A 22,424-nucleotide genomic window follows, 5' to 3' on the forward strand; every position below is an offset into this window, starting at 1 on the left:
TGAGCCATCCTTCTTCCTGATGAAGAGTGCCAGTGCTCCCCAAGGTGAATTGCTCGGACGAATGAATCCCAACTCACGCAACTCATCCAACTGTCGCTGCAGCTCACGCAACTCCATCGGTGCCACACAGTATGGGGCCTTCGAAATAGGTGTGGTACCAGACAGATCGATCTGGAACTCGATATGACAGCACGGTGGCAATCCCGGAATCTCCTGGAACACGTCGGGGAAGTCACAGACAATCGGCAACTGATCAATACAAGAGGTAACAAGCTCCTCAATGGCACAGGACATCAAGCAAGACAATGACTCTCCTTGAGGCTGGCAATGAACTGAAACTGCGGTAAGTCTGGTATGCAGACCATGACTGTTCTCGCGGAACAGTCGAGGATGGCGTGGTACTTAGCAAGCCAATCCATGCCCAGGATAACATTAAAATCTGACATCGGTAGCACGTACAAGTCGGCGGGTAAGAAAATCTCTCCCACTAACACGGGGCAAGATGAACAAAAATGGCTTAATACTATGGTCTTCCCTAAGGGCGTCGATACGGTTAATCCCTCACTAGCAGACTTTGTCAGCAATCCAGTCGATCGGTAAAAATCCTCAGACATGAATGAGTGCGAAGCACCGGAATCAAATAGTACTCGAGCGATGTATGCAGAGACTGTAAGTATACCCTCAACAACTCCTCCAGATGACTGCGGGTCCTATTGAGCTGCATAGAATCTAGCCTGTGCTGGCTAGGGAGGTGCATGTCCCATCGGAGGATGCTGCTGCTGATGTCCCTGAGGCGCTCGAAACTGCTGCCTCTACTACTGCGATCTCGGAGGTTGTTATTGATGTTGTTGCTGAGGGGGCCTCAGTGGTGAGATCTGCTATCGGTGCTACTGCGGAGGCTACTGTGGTGCTCTTAACTACTGCTGGGGAGGCTGATGTGGTGCTCTCGGCTACTGCTGTTGAGGTTGGGGACACTCCCACCTACAGTGTCCTATCCCATCGCATCTATAGCAGGTATCAGAAAGCTGCCACTGAGATGGTGTTGCTGGAGGTGCCAATGGTGCTGTTGGTGCTCTGACAGATGGGTGACTCCTGTACCTCTACGGTCATTAATGTTGAAGTGGTGGGAGCTACTAGAGGGGGCCTGCCTCTTCTGACCTTTCCTCTAATCTCAATCACTCTATGTGCTGGCCCACTCATTCTCGTAAATCTGGCCCTCCGTACTACCCCCTAGAAAGTTGGGAGCTCGTGCCCAATAACACGGCCTCGAAGACCGTAATGTAAGTCATTCTCAAAATGGTGGGCCTTCCGCCCCTCATTATCAACTAAATACGGTGCAAACCTCGATAGCGTCACAAAATGGGCCGCGTATTGTGCCACGGACATGTCCCCCTGCACTAGAGTCTTGAACTCTAACACTCTCTGACGACAAATATGGTCGTGGAAGTACCGCTGCCCAAATCGATCAATAAAATCCTCCCATGTCCAGACATAATCAGGTCCTGCAATACGGGTGATGTCGGTCCACTAATGCTCATCCTCAACCTGGAGAAGAAATACTACCAACCGACTCGCTGCTGGGTCGTGCATGCCATCGTATCAAAAATATTTTCCGCATCGGAGCACCACCTCTCAGATGCAGTCAGATTTGGCTCACCTTGGAAACGAGGAGAATCGAGCTGTCTGAACTCTTGAAGAAGGGCGCTTGCACGCTCCTGCTTTGCTTGGGCTTGCGAAACAACTGGGTGTCTGCCCTGTCCCTGAAGCACAACCGTCACAGCCTGCAACATCTACTGTAACTGAGAGGCACTCACCGGTACGGTCAGATCCACACTGGTCTCAGGTGGAGGAACGACATCCTCAAGCTAGGGAGCAGGGATCTTAGGGGGTGGAATGGGAGTTGCAGGTGGTAAAGCAAGAGCCTCAGGTAGAGCGAAATTCGTTCGAGTAGCTCACCTAGGTGGCATGTCCTATAGGAAGAATAAGGATGTCAATCAACCTTGAGAATCGCACATTAGGGAACTCAATCGGAAGGTTACACACTCGGAACCTAATCATCCTAAACTCATAGCAAACATGTGATGTTGTTCTCGATTATTCTCAAGTTATGCTCTGATACCAACTTCTGTTACGCCCCAAACTTGAAAACCGGGCTCACAAAATTTTCGATCGCTGAATCCGGCATTAACAGCCTCCATAGTACCCCATTCTCGGCTCCCAACACCCATACACCAGGTTCCGATCCTGGGATCCTACAAGGAGGATTTCAAGCATGATTTTGATTCAGTATAAGCATAACCCACGAACAATAACCATAAGAATACCATCACACAATCTACTATGATAAAAAACTTTGAGTATAATGCGTATGAAGGGAAATATAAGATAGTAATAATAACAAAAACTCCTAAAGCTCGACTGTATGCTCCAACTGCGACAAGACTAAGACTACGTCCCGACGTCACCTGCACGCATCAATCGTGCATAAGCTTATAGAAAGCTTAGAGGGCGGAGTAAGTGTGTGTGTGTGTGTGTAGTATGAACGTGCTCAGAATGTAATGCCAGAGTAATGCAGAATCATGCTGATGAGTACATGAATGCAATCAGCTGTACCAAGGCTATGCGGTGTAAGATATGAATGCTATCAGCCATGTCGAGACCATGTGATGCAAGATGCAACTCAAGCATGCCAATCCACATCCAAATCCTCACACAACTCATCAGATATCAGTACAGTTCTCATTCTGGATAATCACCGGGGTCTAGTACACTCTACACCAACTTGTTGCCCCTATTCGAACGCATAACTAGGAGAGTGGAAGAGACCTCACTATCCGCCTACCAATATTAGGCCCTGCTGGTCGATAGCGGACCCATTCCTCAAGCTGGTCAAACTTAACCTAGAAATTATCCCCTCACTTAGGCGGGTAAGGTCACACCCATTTCCAACTGACCATGACACAGTGGGAGACGCGGCCTATTGGTATACGGCCCTTGCGCGCTCATGTATCCACTCGGTCTCAACGTTGGAGTCATCTTCTGGTGCCATCGAGTTTAGAGATTTTTACCCAGGGACATCTATGGCACCCCGATGCTAGAAACAATATTTTCAGTATCCAATCCAGCCACCCACGATATGTCTATTGAGGCTATGACCCTAATGTCACTAGGGCATACAATAATCATAATTACACAAATGCAAGTGCATGAATCACCCTACCAGACATGCAACAATCCTGCACGTACCTCGCGCTCATGTAGGGCAACCCCGCCTATCAGGGAGCACATAAACAATCTACCCGAAGGCATATGCTATGATCAGTCACTCCTTATATCAAGCATACATATAATGCGTATAAGCATGAATCATGGATTTATATTAAACATGTTATATGGTGATGGGCTCTGTTCACAACGAAGATGGGCCTAGACAGCCTACACACTACAAGTATGGGCCTATCAATGGGCCCTAAGGAGAGTGACAATGTGGATATTTAACCATCATTAATCTTACAATGTGGACGTCAAACCATCATTGCTCATAAGGCCTGGCCCGTCATAAACAGCATTACATAAACTATGGGGAATCACACATTGCAAAGGACCTTATATATATCCCATTGGGCCTCAACCTATGGGCCTTAAATACATTAAATGGGCCGCATCACGTGGGCCTCATATATATCAAGGTGGGCCTCAACAATGGGCCTCATAATCACATCGGGCCTAGTCAAATGGGCCGAATCAAATGGGCCAAACCTAACTCATCTATTTTTAAAAAATTAACATAGAGTATATAAAAATGAATCATATCAAAAGATCAATTGGACCATACCATATCAACCGTAGTGATAACGATTTCCATGGTTAAATTCCAGTGGCCCCATCGTAGGGTTTATTTCCCATCTAGCCTTTTCATAAGGTCACAAAGACCTGGATTTAGAGGAAAAACAAATATCACATTGGTCCGAACTTTGTAACCCAAGGGTTTTAATGATGGACGTTCAAACTTATTATTTTCTATAATATGGTCCACCTGATCCTAGATTCGACTTATTATTTTTAGTCTCAAGCCTTAAAGTTATCTTTCAAAATGGTTGGACAGTTGGGATGCAACACATGCATCATGGTGGGTCCCATAGGGATGGACAACATAAATAAAGCAATACCTCAAGGTGGGGGCCACACTGATGGAATGTGTGGAATACATTCATCAGTGCCATCCAATCCGTTGATAAGGTCACGCAGACCCAAATGAAGAGGGAAAACAAATTTCATAATGATCCAAAACTTCTGTGACAACCCAAAGGGGTTTCAATGGCAGACATTTAATCCCACTATTTCCCGTGACATGGGCCACCTGAGTTATGTACACGGTCGATTTTTAGGGTGGCCCACCAAATGCAGGGTGTTGATGTTCCACACACATCACGGTGGGGGCCACGGCTGGGACCTATGTCCCAGCCTCCCAGTGTCATATGCAGCAGGACATTGCTGGCGTCCTCTGGCAATCAGCGGTAGCAGCGCCTGCTGCTGGTTTATTTTTTTATTTTTTTATTTTTTTATTTTATCGAGGATTTTCCTAGGTGGGGCCCGCATCAGGGAAATTTGACTCAACCATTGGTTTTTGTAGCTAGATACAGTCTAAATGAGCCCAATATTCGATGTGTTTTGGTGTGAAGGAACATAAAGGTGGATTTTAACGGTAAAACCACTATTTCCTACGGTATGGCCCGCTCGATAATCGGATTGGCCTCATATTTTGGCTCAACGTCTAAAATGAGCTAAGAAATAGGATGGATGGCATGGATTTAATCCATACATCATGGTGGGGCCTGCATGAGCAGTCCACACATCACTGTTAGCCACACACCATGTCAGTTCACACCTCACTGTTACCCATACACACCACGTCAGTTCACACTTCACTGTGGAGTCACGTCCAGCGTCCCTAGACGCTGGACAGTGTGGATACAACACAGGAACCATGGTGGGTCCCACATGTACGTGGCCCACCTGATGGGTCTGATATTTGTGTTTTCTCATCATCCAAGCCCACTGGAAGGCCTGGATAAAATAGATGGACAACGTCGATAAAATACATCCATCATAGTGGGTCCACGATCGGTGTGGATCTAGTGGGCCACGCCCATTACAAAAGAGAGAGAGAAAGAGAGAGAAAGAGATCGGTGAGAAGGGGAGGGACCCCGCCACTATGGGCCCTCCCTAAATACAAACCATACATCAAGATGGGTCCCACCATATGTGGGCCCTCAAATAATAAAATTGATGGTTAGACCACCCACCTATTGGCCTTCTTCTTGCTCCCTTAGCCTCCTTAGCTCCTATGCTCAACTTTTGACAGTGGATGATGCAGTTTTAATGGTGGGGATGAGAGATGAGAGTGTGGGCCACACTTGTTATTTTGGGAGAGCTTGGTAAGGCTTGGACGTGGGGTGTTGCTTGGGAGGTTTGAGAAATGAGAGAGAGAGACAGGGAATGAGATGATATGGATGGGTGTTGTAAGGAAGGGAATGAGGAGGTAAGGTCTTGTTTGAAACTTTTATAAAAGAGGGATGGGTAGGGGAGAGAGAGTTGACTTTGTGGAGAAGAAAGAGGGGATGGGTATTGGTACTTGAGGTATGGAGTGTACTTGACTTGATTGATTGATTGATTGATGGGACATGTTGTAGAGATTCCCTCGAAATTCACAACGTGCGGCATTTTCTTCAAAATGAACGCGAGCCTACATCTCCAGGCCCGAGTATCAGTTCGGTGCACAAGTCATGGCTTTGGAAATGCGGCGACGGTGCGGTCGCTAGGGTATAAGATTTAGGTCAAGCCGACTTTGATATGCAGGACTCGACTTAGGATCACGCACAAACGTTGGATATAGGTTGAGGGTTGCCGAAATTTGACCTGGAGGACTACAAAAGCCTACGGAACGGTATGGTCTAGGATACGGGTCTTACATGAACCCCACCATATATATATGTGTGTTGCTTAGGTAAAACATAAATGTCACTGATTAAGATCCCTGGTGGGCCACACCATGTGGACCCACCCTAGTGCATGTGAGAAATCAAAACCGTCCATCCAGCATCCTGACTCTCTGGACCGATCTTGGTTGTATATTATATAATATATATATATATATATATATATATATGATATATATAATATATATATTATAACATACATCTAGGTGGGCTACTCCCATGTGGGACCCACCTTTATCATGTATATCAGTACCAACCAGATGAATCTGGATGGTGGATCAGGGCAGCAACCCCCTTTATATATATTATAATATATATATATATATATATATATATACAATGTATATATCTATGGGCCCCATGTGGGACCCACCTAATGGCAGTTAGGATGGATGGTGTACATACACTAGCTATATATCATATAACTGGTACATTGACTCACCAGTTCTGTGGATCCTCACTGTAGATGGGCTTCATCCCACCATCCATCTAGACGTGGGAGCCCACCAGCTATGCAGTGATGTCACTAGTCCTATGGATCCCACCGTATATGGGTTGCATCCTCATCGTCCACTCAAACGAGGGTCCCAGCTGTTAGATGCTGCGTTAGCATCAGCAAGTGCTGTGTGGAGCCCACCTACGATGTACATGTTTCATCCTGGCCATCCATCTAGATGGACCCACTAGGTGATGTATACGTTATATCCAAACCATCCATTCATATGGTGAGCTTATCTTAAGGCTTGAGACTAAAAATAAGATAGATCCAGTTATCAGGTGGACCACATTACAGAAAACAGTGGGTTTGAATGTCCACCATTAAAACCCTTGGGTTACAGAGTTTGGACCAATATGATATTTGCTTTTCCTCTAAATTCAAGTCCTTGGGACCTTATAAATAGACTGGATGAAAAATAAATGCTATGGTGGGCCCATTGAGGTTTTAACAGTGGAAAAATCATTATCACCACCGTTATTCGTGGTATGGTCCATATGATCTTTTGATATGATTTATTTGTCTGGATAATGCTCTAAAATGATCTCTATAGATGGATGAATGGTGTAGTTGGAGTGGCCCATTTGATATGGCCTATTTGATGTATTTGGGGCCCATTTGAAAGGGCCCGATGTGATGTATTTGGGGCCCATTTGGTGAGGCCCGATGTGAGGTATTTGGGGCCCATTTGGTGAGGCCGATGTGATGTACTTGAGGCCTATTTGATAAGGCCCGATGTGATATATGAGACCCTTGTTGAGGCCCATTGTGATGTATATGTGGCCCATATGATGCGGGCCACTTAATGTATGAGAGACCCAAGATGTGACCCATCGCGATGTGTGTTAGGCCATTGTGTGAGGCCATGGGCCCATTATATGTTCGGCCCCATGTGCGCCACTCTTTAGGAGAAATGTTGGTTAAAGGTCCACATTGATGGGTAATGATGGTTAAACATCTACATTATGACCTTTCCTTAGGCCTGGTTAGGCCCATTCTCGTCATTCTCTAGTGGGTCACTCCAAACGATTGGGCCCCATTGATATTGCTTGGTCCATCATCGGCTGTCCATCCATGGATCCCGCCTTGCGTAGCGGTTGATTACCGATTCCGATTGTTGAGGCCGATCATCGAGGTCGATTCCAATTATCGAGGCCGATTCTAATTATCGAGGTTGATTCTGATTATCGAGGACGATTCTTTTATCAGGGCCGATTCCGATTATCAAGGCCGATTCTGATTGTCGAGGCCGATTGTTGAGGCCAATTGTATAGGCCAATTATCGAGGCCGATTCTGATTATTGAGGCCGATTCTGATTATTGGGGCCGATTTTAATTGTTGAGACCGATTCCGATTGTCGAGGCCGATTTCGATTGTTGAGGCTGATTCTGATAGTCGAGGCCGATTTCGATTGTCGAGGCCAATTCCGACTGTCGAGGCCGACCACCGAGGCCATTAACGAGGCCCAATGTGATGTATATGTAGCTTGTATTTGAGGCCCATTGTGATGTGTATTCAGCCCGTGTTGTAGGCCCATTGTGATGTATATTAGGCCTATGTGATGAGGCCCATTGTGATGCATTTGAGGGCCAGGCGATGGAGTCCATTGTGATGTATATTAGGCTCATGGGAGAGGCCCATCGTGATGTGTATTAATCCCTTGAGTGGGGCCCATGGTGTTGTATATTAACTCCTTTATGAGGCCATGTGTCCACTATACGTTAGGCTCTATGTGGGCCACTCCTTAGGGGCAATGTTGGTTAAATCTTCACATTATCGAGGTCGATTGTCATGTCGATTATCGAGGCCAGTTATTGATATCGATTACGAGTATGTGACAGTATAGCATCATGATACATGCCCATACACATCATCTGCATGTTTGTTATGAGATGTGATTAACCATTGCATATGCCATAGTGTAAGTGGTTTATGGGACTCCCTGATAAGCGAAGTTATCCCACATGAGCACATGGTATGCACAGGATTGATGCATGATTGGACTACGTGACTCATGCATCTCGCATTGTGTGATGGTGATTACTGTACACCCTAGCGACATCAGGGCCGTCACCTCCACAGTCATGTCGTGGATGGCCAGATGGGACACCGAAAATCTGTTACTAGCATCGGGTCACCATAAATGGCCCTGAGTGAAAATCCTTAAACCCTCTTGGTATTAGATGATCCCCAACATCGACACCGAGTGGATATATATATATATATATATATATATATATATATATATATATATATGAGCGCATGAGGGCCGTAAACTAGTAGGCCGCGTCTCCCACTGTGTCGAGGTCGATTGGGAAAGGGTGTGGCCTTACCCACCTGAGAGAGTAGACATAGCTAGGCTGAGTCTGACCAGCTCCTAAATGGGTCGGTTATCAATGAACCGAGCCGATATTGGTAGGCGGGATCCAGTTGTATAGTGTGCTTGATGGGGCGGCAAGCTGGCATGTAGTGTACAAGACCCCAGTGATGATCCCAGAGATGTATGGTATTGTTATTTGAACTTATTGAGTAGGAGTTGCATACTCATTCATTCATTCATTCACTAGCTACTCGAGCTAGTGGTGCGCAACTATTTGTTACATGTACTTTCACAATGGCCATGATTTCAGTTGGGGCACGCGACTAACCTAAGATCAGGAGTTCACCGCATTGAGTCTAACTATCCAAATTTGGTATGAGACTAGTTTGGATAGAAGTCTCTTGTGATGGACCTCATAGCCTGCAATACTACGTACTATCATCCCGACTTCATACTTCAGCTTAGTCATTTCATTCGCATCGCATATTGCATTACATCTGTAGGCATATGGCATTTTGGGTTGCTATGTTTCTGTACTTATATGGCCTAGACGGACTTAGCAGGATTTACATATTGCATTCTATCTTCGACATCTGATATTTGACTCTCTATGACTCCTCATTTGCGTAGCTCTTCCGAATTGCATATTGTATTGCATCCTCGATATCTGATATCTGGTTCATTATGTTTCCGCATTTACATAGCTGATCTACATTGCCTTCTCAGCATATGACATTGGCTTGCTATGTCTTTTCATCGTATATCTTGGATGAGGTTGATGATATTTTTATGGACTTGTCGGTATTTCTGCTTACTCTGATATTGTATGATTTATAGACTTGTAGTATTTTCACTTACTTTGATATCGTATGATTCATGACCGTGCCAGTAAGTTCGATATTGTATGATTAAAGCATTGTATTGAATACTTGACACTTATCTTGTGTACACACTTACACCACCCTTTAAGCTTTCTATAAGCTTATGCAGAATAGATGCATGTAGGTGGCATTAGGTGGCTGCAGCATCGAGCTTGGAGTGTGCAGCTGACTTCTGGAGCTTTGATTTTCGATATTTGCATTTCCCTTGCAGCATTGTATTCAAATGTTTATATTACTAGATATGTGATGATGATGTTACCTTTTTTATTTGAGTAAACTTGTGGTCATGCTCCTTATGAGAAAAATGTATGTTGGAAAATCCTCCTTATAGGATCCTAAGATTGGAATCTGGCATATGCATGCTAGGGGCCGAGAATGGAGTACTATGGAAGCTGTCGACACCGGATTCGGCGATTGGGAATTTTGTGAGCCCGGTTTCCGAGTTTGGGTCGTGACAAAATATCCAGCCTCGACGTCCATTTGACGGACGGTCTAGATATGGACCCCACGTGGGATGGGTTCCTACCGTCCAAGCAATGGACGATGTGGATATAAAACATATGCATCACGTGTTAGCCCCACACGGATGAAAGGTTTAGATATAAGACATATCTCGTGATCAGGGTCCACCGTCCTGAGAGCTTGACGATGTAGATATGAACTGCACATATCAAGGTGGGCCCCACCCGTCCAACAAACGGACGGGGTGGATAAGACCCATGCATCATGGTGCATCCCATGCAGTACCATCCAGATGGATGGTGCAGATGTAGAATACATACATCTAGGGGGGTCTCATGTCCAGCTGGACGGTGGAGGTCCCACACATGCAGGGTGGGTCCCACCATCTAGCAATGGACGGACGGTTGGGATTAACATATACCTCATATCAGACCCATGACCTGTTCACGTTAACAGCAGCTTTAGCTGCGGCCCGTCCAGCAGATGGATGACCCGGATACATCATACATACATTAAGGTGGTTCCACATGTGTGGGACCCACCAGCTTTAGGTAAAGCTGAAATTTGTGTTTTCCTTTCATTTGGGCAGCAAGGCAATCCAGTTGTTGGACAGTAGGCACTCCACGATTTAGACAATGTGTGGTCCCCTTGGATGGCGTGGATCATACATCAAGGTGGGCCATGAAATATGGGAGAGAGAGAGAGAGAGAGAGAGAGAGAGACGTGTGAAGGGGAGGACCTCACCACTATGGGCCCTCCCTTTAATACAATGCATCGATCAAGATGGGTCCCAACACAAGTGGGCCCTTAAATAGAAATCAAGGGCATAAATCCCAAGATCACCCACCAATTGGCCTTCTTCTTTAGCTCCTTAGACTCCTTGGCTCCTAAGCTAACTCTTTAAGGATGAATGATGAAGTTTGGAAGGGTTAGATGGTGAGATGAGGTGGTAGGAAGTGGTCCACCCACTAGGCTTTCTCTCCTTAGAATTTTTCTCTCATGGAAGCTTGAAAATGGTGGAGAGAATGAGAGAGGAGAGGGAGGGTGTTATAAGAGAGATGGAATGGGAGGAATAGGTGTGTAAGGAAGGGATGGGTGGTGTAAGAGAGGGGACATGAGAGTTGACTTTGGGAATGAGAGAGAGATGGGTAGGGTATGTGTTGCTTGTACTTGTGATAGGATATGTACTTGACTTGTGATTGATTGATCGATGTGATGGGTTTGTAGATATTCTCTCGGAATTCACAACGCACGGCGTTTCTTCAGAATATACGCAGGCCCACAACTCCTAACCTGGGTATCGCATCGACACGCGAGACGCAGCGACGGTGCGGTCACTAGGATACAAGTTTCGAGTCAAGTCGACATAGATATGTAGGATACGACTTAGGGTCACATGCAAACACCGTTTACAGGTCACGGGTTGCCAAAATTTGACTAGGAGGACCGCAAAAGCCTACAGAATAGTACGATCTAGGATACTGGCCTTACAGCTCTCCCCTCCTAATAAAAATTTCATCCTCGTAATTTTCACAATTATTGCAACTAGACATAACTCATAAGGAAGAGGAAACATAGCATCATCATATAAAATCAGAGACAGCATACAAGATACAACATATAATCAATCATTAAAGAGATAAGGATAACGCTCTCGAATCTCGGCCTTGTGCTCTTAAGATGCCTCATCAACAGAGTAGTGACCCCACTACACCTTCACTAAGGGAATGACCTTGGTCTAGAGGACCTGCTCCTTCTGATCAAGGATGCGAACTGACTGCTCAATGTAAGAAGTGTCCTCGTGAACCTCCAGCGGCTACCAATCAATAACTGGAATGGTGCCTGACCCACACTTTCTCAACATAGAGACATGGAAAACATTATGGATGCAAGATAAATGAGATGATAAGGCATGCCAATAGGCCACGACAGCAACACACCCAGTGATCTCGAAAGGTCCTATAAATCTCAGGGCAAACTTGCCCTTCGCTCCAAATCGAACTACGCCCTTCATGGGCGAGATCTTGAGATACACTCTGTCCCCAACAGCGAACTCTAAGGGATGATGTTGGGGATCAGTAAAACTATTTTGCCAACTCTAAGCTGTGCGCATCATCTGCATGATGATATTTATAGCCTCTGACATCTTCTGCACAAGCTCAGGACCTAGGAGACGCCACTCTCCAACCTCGGTCCAACAACTCGGAGACCTGCATGGTTTGCCATATAGTGCCTCAAAAGGAGTCATGGCAATGGTCCCCTGATAACTATTATTGTATGTGAACTCAGCCAATCACAGATGCTCATCTCAGCTACCCACGAAGTCAATCACGTAAGCCCGAAGCATATCTTCAAGGATCTGGTTGACTCTCTCGGTCTGCCCATCGGTCTGCGGATGATATGCAGTGCTGATTTGCAAAACAGACTACATCGCTCTCTGAAAGCTCCCCCAAAACTGAGACATGAACCTTGGGTCACAATCAGAAACAATCAAGACTGGAATGCCGTGCAATCTCACAATCTCCTCGATGAATAATCTCATAAGATGGTCAAAATACGAGGTCGCAGGAATCGTAAGAAAATGTGCCGACTTCGTCAAATGATCAACGACAACCTAAATGGCATCATGATCGTGCCAAGTCCTCGGCAAGCTTATAATGAAATTTGTTGACACATGCTCCCATTTCCACGTCAGGATGCTCAATGGCTGCAATGGATCAGGGGGTCTCTGATGATCGGCCTTAACACGCTAGCATGTGTCACACTCGGCCACAAAATTGACAATCTGGCGCTTCATCCCCGTCTAAAAATACTGTCACCTCATATCTCGATACATCTTCGTCGAGCCAGGGTGGATAGAAAACTACGATCGATGTGCCTCGATCATAAGATCACTGCGCAACTCAGGAATAACCAGGACACATAATCAGCCTCTGAAGCGAAGTCCAACATCAGAACCAATCTGCCAATCTGATTGACGCTCAGATATTGCCTCTGCTCGGTAACCCTGTAATGAATTGTCTGTCTGCTGATCCTCGATCACCCTTACAACAAGAGAGGGTTGAATCGATAGGCTCGATAACTGAACGATAGAAGACTGCGAACCAAACTCGAAGTCATACTCTACTATATCTTCAAGCATCCTTCACTCATGAAACATCATGTGTGCCACTAGGCCCTATGGCTGACCGCTGAGGGCATCCGCCACCATGTTTTCCTTGCTTGGGTGATACTGGAGATCAAAATCATAATCCTTCAGGAGCTCCATCCGACGCCTCTGCTCATGTTCAGCTCAGACTGAGAGAATATGTACTTCAAGCTCTTGTGGTTGGAGAAGAGCTCAAACCTAACCCCATAGAGATAGTGCCTCCACACCTTCAGTGCGAAGATGACTACTGCCAGCTCTAAATCATATGTGGGATAGTTTAGCTCATTGACCTTGAGCTAGTGAGATGCATAAGCCACTGGCCTCCCATGTTGCATCAGGACAGCACCCAAACTAATATGCAAGGCATCGATGAATACAACAAATCCATCACTCCCAAAAGGAAAAGTGAGGACAGGGGCGGATGTGAGGTGGTCCTTCAGCTCCATAAATGCTCACTCACAAGCGTCACTTCAAACAAACTCTCCGCCTTTCTGAGTCAACCTAGTCAATGGGACTGTAATACGGGAGAATCCCTTAATGAAATGCTGATAGTAGCCTGCTAAACCAAGGAAACTGCGAATCTCGGACGCGTTCATGGGTTGGTCCCACTGACGCACTGCATCTACCTTCGAGGTGTCCACTGCGACACCCTCCCTCGTCACTATATAACTGAGGAACTTCACCTCCTCCTGTCAAAACTCGCACTTCTCCAGCTTCGCGTATAGCTGGTGGGTACGGAGGGTTTATAATGCAATCTCCAAATGCTTTACAAGCTCCTCACGGGTCCTCGAATATATCAGAATGTCGTCGATGAATGCCATAACAAACTGATTGAGATATGGATGAAAGACCTCATTCATCAACTACATGAATACTACGGGCGCATTGGTTAGTTCAAAGAACATGACCTGGAACTAAAAATGACCATAGCACGTCCTAAAAGTTATCTTTGGGATGTCCTCTCGGACCCAAATCTGATGATAATCGGAACACGGGTCAATCTACGAAAAGAACTGTGCACCTTTCAGCTGATCAAACAAATCATCGGTCCTCAGGAGCTGATACTTATTCTTCATTGTGACCTAGTTGAGCTCGCGGTAATCCACACAGAGCCTCAATAAGCCATCTTTCTTCCTGACGAAGGTACCAGCGCTCCCCATGGTGAATTGCTCGAATGGATGAAGTGTAACTCTCGCAACTCATCCAACTGCCGATGCAGCTCTTCTAACTCCATTGGTGTCATACGATATAGGGCCTTCGAGATAGGCGCGGTACCATGCATAAGATTAATCTAGAACTCAACATGTCGGTGCGACAACAACCCCAGAATCTCCTGAAACACATTGGGAAAGCCACAAACGATCGGCAGCTGGTCGATAGACAAGGTAACGGGTTCCTCAAAGTGAAGGACATAAAACACGACAATGGCTCTCTTCTGGGCTCGGTAATGAACTGGAACTATGGCAAGCCTGGTATACAGAACGTGACTGTCCTCGCGAAGCAGTCCAAGACGACGTGGTACTCGCCAAGCCAATCCATGCCCAAGATAACATCGAAATCTGACATCGGCAGCACAAACAAGTCGATGGGCAAGAAAATCTCTCCCACCAAAACGAAGTAAGACGAACAGAAGTGGCCTAACACAGTAGTCTTCCCCAAGGGCATCGATACAGTTAACCCCTTGCGAGTAGACTCTGTCGGTAATCCAGTCGAATGACAGAATCCCTTAGACATAAAAGAATGTGAAGTACTAGAATCAAATAAAACTCGGGCGGTGCATGCAGAGATAGGGAGAATACCTTCAACAACTCCTCCGAAGGACTGCGGGTCCTACTGAGCCGCATGGAACTTACCTTGAGCGGACTAGGGAGGTGTCTGTCCCCTTTGAGGGTGCTGCTACTGCTGCTACCGCTAGGGCGGCCTATACTGCTGTCTCTGCTGCTTCTGGGGCCTTGGTGGCTGAGGTGGCTATGGTTGTTGCTGCTAGGGTCATTACTACTACGATTGCTGTTGCGGCCCTCTTGGCTGCTGCTGCTACTGAGGGTGAGGCCATTCATGCATGTGGTGCCTTGTCCCACCACATCCAAAATAGGTCCATGTAAACGGCCGCTGGGGTAACGCTGGAGGTGCCGCTGGTGCTACTGGTACTCTGGTGGATGAGTGGTTCCTGTGCCTCTGCGGTCACTGATGATGCTGGGAGCTATCGGAGGGGGCCTGTCTCTTCCGGTCTCTCCTCTTATCTCAATCGTTCCGCGTGCTGGCCCACTCAGTCTCATAAATCTGAGCCCTCCATACAACTACCTGAAAAGTTGGGAGCTCATGCCCAACTACACGGTCTCGAAGACCGTAACACAAGCCATTCTCGAAAAGACGGGCCTTTCGCTCCTCATCATCAACCAAATACAGTGTGAACGTCGATAGTGCCATGAAACGAGCCACATACTATGCCATAGACATGTCTCCCTGCACCAAGGTCACGAACTCTAACACTTGTTGTCGACGAATGTGGTCAGGGAAGTACTGCTGGTCGAATCAGTCTATGAAATCCTCCCATGTCCAAACGAAATTAGGCCCTGCAACATAGGTAACGGAGGTCCACCAGTGCTCGGCCTCACGGTGGAGAAGAAATACAATTAATCGGACCCGCTACTGGGTTGTACAAGCCATCGTATCAAAAATCTTCTTCACCACGGAGTGCCATCTCTCAACTACTGTTGGATTTGGCTCGCCCTGGAAATGCGGGGGATCAAGCTATCAGAACTCTCGAAGAAGGGTGCTCGCACACTCCTACTCTAACTAGGTTGGTGAAACAATGGGGTGCCTGCCCTGCCCCTGGAGGGCGACTGTCACAGTCTGCAGCATCTGCTGTAACTAGGAGGCACTTACGGGTACGGTCAAATCTGTACCAGTCTTGGGTGGAGGGGCGACATCCTCAGGGTGGGTAGCAGGGATCTCTGGTGGTGGAGTGGGAGTTGTAGGTGGTAAAGGGGGAGTCACAGGTGGTGAAGCGAGAGTCGCTTGGGTCGCTCTCTTGGGCGGCATGTCCTATAGGGAAGAACAAGGATGCCTATCAACCTTGAGAACTCTCGAAGGCACGTACGTTAGGGAACTAAATTGGAAGGTTATGCACTCGCGACCTAATTATCCTAAACTTATAGTAGATATGTGATGTTGTCCTGAGTTATTCATAAGTTACGCTCTGATACTAGCTTCTGTCACGCCCCGAACTCAGAAATCAGGCTCACAAAATTTTCAATCGCCGAATCCGACGTGACAGCCTCCGTAGTACCCCATTCTCGGCTCTCGGTACCCATATACCAAGTGTCGATCCTAGGATCCTAAAAGGAGGATTTTTTTTGTATGAATTTATTCCGTAACAAGCATAACCATAAGCATAACCTATGAACAATAATGTAACGACCTTGGAATTTTTGTGCTAATCTTTCCTTAAGTAGTTGTTTTGGGGTAATTAGCGCTTTACTCGATTGCTTGTGAAATCCGCATCAATCACTTTAAATCGTATCTGCATGGCTCTAAACATGTAGATTAGTGAGCGCTACGTTACTCTGAAATCTGGGATCCATCGCTAAATCCAGTTGTTCTGGGGAATTTTTGGAAGATCTGGATCGGACCTGGACTGCGCGTCGAAAGTCCGATGGCGATGATCTTAGGCTGTTGTGGTCACCGAGTTGGGCTTGATCTTCACCTCGAAAATCAAGTCGATCAGATGTTCTGGGTCGATTTGATTGAGTTCGGAGTGAAGAGTGTGAGAACGGTTGGAATTTATTAAGCTTTTATTGAAATCTGAGTCGTGTCGCTTGCGCGACGATTTTAAGCATTCTGACCATTGAATTTTGACCCAATTTCACCCTCTGATCAGGATAGTTGGCCCAGGCATATCCTAGTGCTTGTGGACCTGATCGAGATTCCGTGACCGTTGAATGGAGTGTGGTCCGCCACGGCTGATCTGAAGAGCCGGTCGGTACGAAAACTCAGCTTGACCTAGATCCATGGTCAAGGAGCTTAAGTCCGACCTTTCGTGGTTATAGGCCCACCAGAAGTGCTTCATTGGATCGAGAAAGGCGTGCTTTGGTTATAACCTAAGTATACCTTGACCCTGGGGTTATTTCCATCATTTTAAGGCCTATATATAGTCCTTAAACCCTAGCTCTCTTTTCCATACGAATTTTCTCTAACCCTAGCTTGGAAAGAGAGTGGAAAAGAGAGAGAAAGTGAGAGAGATAAGTTGGTGAATCATCTTGATTTCTTCCTTGTTCTTCTTCATCTTTAAACCTTCACTTTGAACGTGCGCTCGTGCTAGTCGAGTTCGTCAATTAACCCGATTATCCGTTGTATGTTAACCATGTATGAACGCTACTGCTTGAATCTAGGGTACCGAACTTACCAGTGAAATCCTAATAACCATGGTACCTGATCCGCTAAGACTCATGAGCCGGACATGGTGGTATGGGACACCGTGGCCGAGCTGTCGGCCTACGCTGGGGTGACGAGCCTCCCCGTAGTGACCAGTGAGCAACTAAACTCGTGAGCCGATTATGGTGGTATGGGACACTATATTCGTGCTGTCGGCCTACATTGATTGGTGACAAGCCCTTTGTAGTGACCTCGAGCATACCTAGATACCGCAAGGAGGTGACGAGCCGATCTGTGGTAGTAAGGGCATGAAAGGCGTGCATTGATTGGTGACGAGCCCTTTGCTACAACCTCAACTATATGATCGTATGAGACATCTAGGATTGACGACCCTAATATGGATCACTGTTTGGATGGTGATATGAGGAAGGTATCTTAGCTTCCCAATCCTGTTGTGTGAAATGGACTAATAACAACTTGGTAATCATATCCATGCACCGCATTTGCATGTGCTTTGTAGATGTGGCGCACTTTGAGGCGATGTCATGCGTAACGTAAGATGAAGACGTTGAGGGTGTACGCGTGAGGGCACGCATCATATTCCATTCATACTTGCATTAACAAGAGTACTTAGGATTTAATTACTTATCCCGCTTTATCATTACTGTTTGATTGAACTGATAACATGTTAACCAGTACCTTATTGTTCCACTGAGTTGATCACTCACTCCCACGTTTCTGGGGCGGTGTTACACACCCACCAGACTCTGTCTTAGGCCCTGATGTTGCAGATGTGGATGCGACGTCTGAGGCAGAGCGGGAGCTGGATGACGACGAGGCTGCCTTCTCTTATATGCAGTTTTCAGACGGGTTCTAACGAGCCTCGGTCTGTTGCGCGGGATTTCTGGGATATATTTTGGGAACTGAAATGATGTACTTGATACTTAAATTTTGTTAACTAACACTTTCACACGATCTGGCTTGTATATGTAATTCAGGGGTTTACAATTGTACACATATTTTACTATAAGTCTTCCGCTTGCTTTATTCACTTGTCCCTGAATCATATCTGCGTTTTGGCTTAATCTATTCCATGTTTTATGCACTAATACAGTCAACATACATTCATCATTAAATATGTTGCATAAGTGATGTTTTGGAACTCGGGAGCTGCGTTATGCTCAACCCCCGAATTTCAGGGCGTTACAAATAACCAAGACACCATCATAAAATCCACTATGATAAAAAATAATTTAAGGTACATTGCGCATAAAGGGAAATATAATAATAGAATTAGAAGCTCCAGAAGTTTGCTGCGGCGTCCTATCATCACCTGCACGCAACGGTCATGCATAAGCTTATAGAAAGCTTAGAGGGTGGTGAGAGTGTGTGCACAATATAATCATGCTTAAAATGCAATATCAGAGTAATGCGGAATATGCTGGTGAATCTAAGAATATTATCAGCCGTACCAAGGCTATGCGATATAAGGCATGAATGCTATTAGCCATATCAAGACCATGAGATGCAAGGCGTGAATGATGTTGGTCATACCAAAGCCATACATGCGAGATGTAACTCAAGTATGCCAGTCCTCATCCAAATCCACATATTAATGCAACTCATCACTAAAGCATTAAATATCAGTACAGTTTTTACGTCGGATAATCACTGGGGTTTAGTACACTTTAAATGGCACTGCCCCCTTTCCTAAGCGTTCAGTCTAAGTGAGTGTAAGAAACCTCACTATTTGCCTGGCCAATATCCTACCAATACCTATCTGGCTGTTGATAGCAGACCTATTTACGAGCTAGTCATACTCGGCCTAGCAATTGCCCCATACCCTTGGGCGGGTAGGGCCACACCCTTATCCAACCGACCATAACATAGTGGGAGACGCGACCTCCTGGTATTCGGCCCTCGTGCGCTCATGTATCTACTCAGTCTTGACATTAGAGTCATCCTCTGGTACCATCAGGTTTAGGGATTTTCACCCATGGACATTTATGGCACCCCAATGCTAGTAACAGTATTTCTGAAATCCAATCCGGCTCTTCACGATGTACCTGTGGAGGCCACGACCCTGATGTCGCTAGGGCATATAGTAACTACATCACACAATGCAAGATGCATGAGTCATACAATCTAGTTATACATCAATCATGTGCGTACCCTGCGCTCATGAGGGACAATACCACCTATCACAGAGTTCCATAGACAACTTGCCAGAAGGCATATGCAATGGTCAACCTCATCTCATCACAAGCATGCAAATGATGCATATGGGCATATATCATGATGCTATGCTTTCACATACTCATAATCGGTATCGATAATCAGCATCGATAATTGGCCTATATGCAAGGAGGGGTCCATATATGAACAGCCGATCTAAACCATAATATAAAGATCAACCCTCGGCAGTAGATATATCAAATCTGGTAGCACGGATCCATCCGTCTACAGCGAGGATGGACCATGCAACATCAATGGGGCCCAATGATTTGGGTTAACCCACTGAGGGAATGATGAGAATAGACCTAACAAGGCCTAAGGCAAGGTCACAATATGGACATTTAACCATCATTGCCCATCAATGTGGACATTTAACCAACATTGCTCCCAATGAGTGGCCCACATAGAGCCAAACACATGGTGGGCCCATGGCCTTAGGCAAGGGCCTCATACACAACATAATGGACCTCACCCATGGGTCACATATGCATCACATTGGGCCTCACTCATGGGCCTCATATACATCGCACTGGGCCACATCCCATGGGCCTCAAATATATCACAATGGGTCACGTCCCATGGGCCTCGAATACATCACAATGGGCCACATCCATGGGCCTCTTATACATCACATTGGGCCTCACTCATGGGCCGTAAATACATCATATTAGGCCTCGCTAAAAAGGCCACAAATACATCTGTAATGCCCTGAAAATCAGGGGTCGAGCATATCTCAGCTCCCGAGTTCCAAAACATCACTTATGCAACATATGTATTGATGAATGTTTGTTGTCTGTATTAGTGCATAAAACATGAAGTAGATTAAGCCAAAACTGCAAACATAATCCAGGGACCGGTAAAATATGTAAGCGGAAGACTAAAGGAATATATATATATATATATATATATATATATATATATATATATATATATATCAATATAAGTCCCTGAGATATGTATGCTCTACCAGGTCATAATTACAAGTGTTTGTTTCAAAATATAAGTATCAAAATGGAATAAACCATTACAAAATAAGCCCTGAATCCCCGTAGCTCAGGACACGGCTCACATGAACCCGCCTGAGAACTGCATAAAGGAGAACGCCTCCTCATCATCCTCAAACTCCTGCACTGCCTCGTGGGTTGCATCATCATCTGCATCTAAGACAGAGTCTGGTTGGTGTTTAAACACCGTCCTAGAACGTGGGGGTGAGTGATCAACTCAATGGAACTATACAGTAAAAATTAACATGTTATCAATTTGATCAAGTAGTAATGATAAAGCAGTACAATCAAACATGTCCTAATTACTCTTGTTAATGCAAGGATGTATGTAGAAGTGATGCATGCCCTCACCTGCACTCCCTCAGCGTCTTCATCTTACGGTACGCATGACAACCTCCCGCAGTGCTCCATAACACTAAGGCATATGCAATGCGGTGCATGAACATGATTACCAAGTTGTTATTAGTCCTTTTCATACAACAGGATTTAGGAAACTAAGGTACCTTCCTTATATTAATTCTCAAACAGTGATCCATTCTAGGGTCGTTAGTCCTGGACAATCTCATACGATCATATGGTTATAGGTCACTGTAAAGGGCTCGTCACCAATCAATACATGCCTAATCATACCTTAGTTGTTACACTAAGGCTTGTCACCTCAATGCAGTATCAAGGTATGCTTGAGGTCACTACAAAGGGCTCATCACCAATCAATGTAGGCCGATAGCATGAATATAGTGTCTCATACCACCATAATTGGCTCACAAGTCTGGTTTACTCATTGGTCACTACGGGGAGGCTCGTCACCCCAGCGTAGGCCGACAGCTCGACCACGGTGTCCCATACCACCATGCCCGGTTCATGAGTCTTAGCGAATCGAGGTACCATGGTTAACGAGATTTGCACTGGTAAGTTTGGTACCCTAGATTCAAACAATAGCGTCCATACATGGTGAAAATACATCGGGCCAATCGGGTTACTTGAAAAGCTTGACTAACATGAGCACACGTTGAGTTGAATGACATGAAGTGCGCAAACACTCCATGTGGACAAACCACTGCCGACAACCCTAATATGACTCGGGTTCATCAAACACGTCCTACGTGGCGAATGAATCTCAGCCAAGATTTCAAAGCTGTTACAGATTGCCTGGACCATAACGTGGCCCCATACACATTCAACCATAATAGCAAACATATTATAAGATACAGGATAATGAGAATCCATACACATGCATTTCATAAGTAAAGCGGTAAAAGTAACAACTTGCATGGAGGAAATCATACACATAGTTAACATGGATAATTAGACTAAGCAATTCATGGAGGAAAAAGTATACATAAGTAAGGTAATTGGGATTTCATATCTCAACTGCCTCATGGTTCACACCTTACTAAATACAAACTCATTCAGACATTTTCACAAACACTTAGACTACACTTGGCAACATACATCACATATGTCGGCCATAGTACATATTAGAGCAAATCCTTTTGACAAGGAG

The sequence above is a fragment of the Magnolia sinica genome, chromosome 11 (genome assembly GCF_029962835.1).
Source record: "Magnolia sinica isolate HGM2019 chromosome 11, MsV1, whole genome shotgun sequence".
Taxonomy (NCBI): Eukaryota; Viridiplantae; Streptophyta; class Magnoliopsida; order Magnoliales; family Magnoliaceae; genus Magnolia; species Magnolia sinica.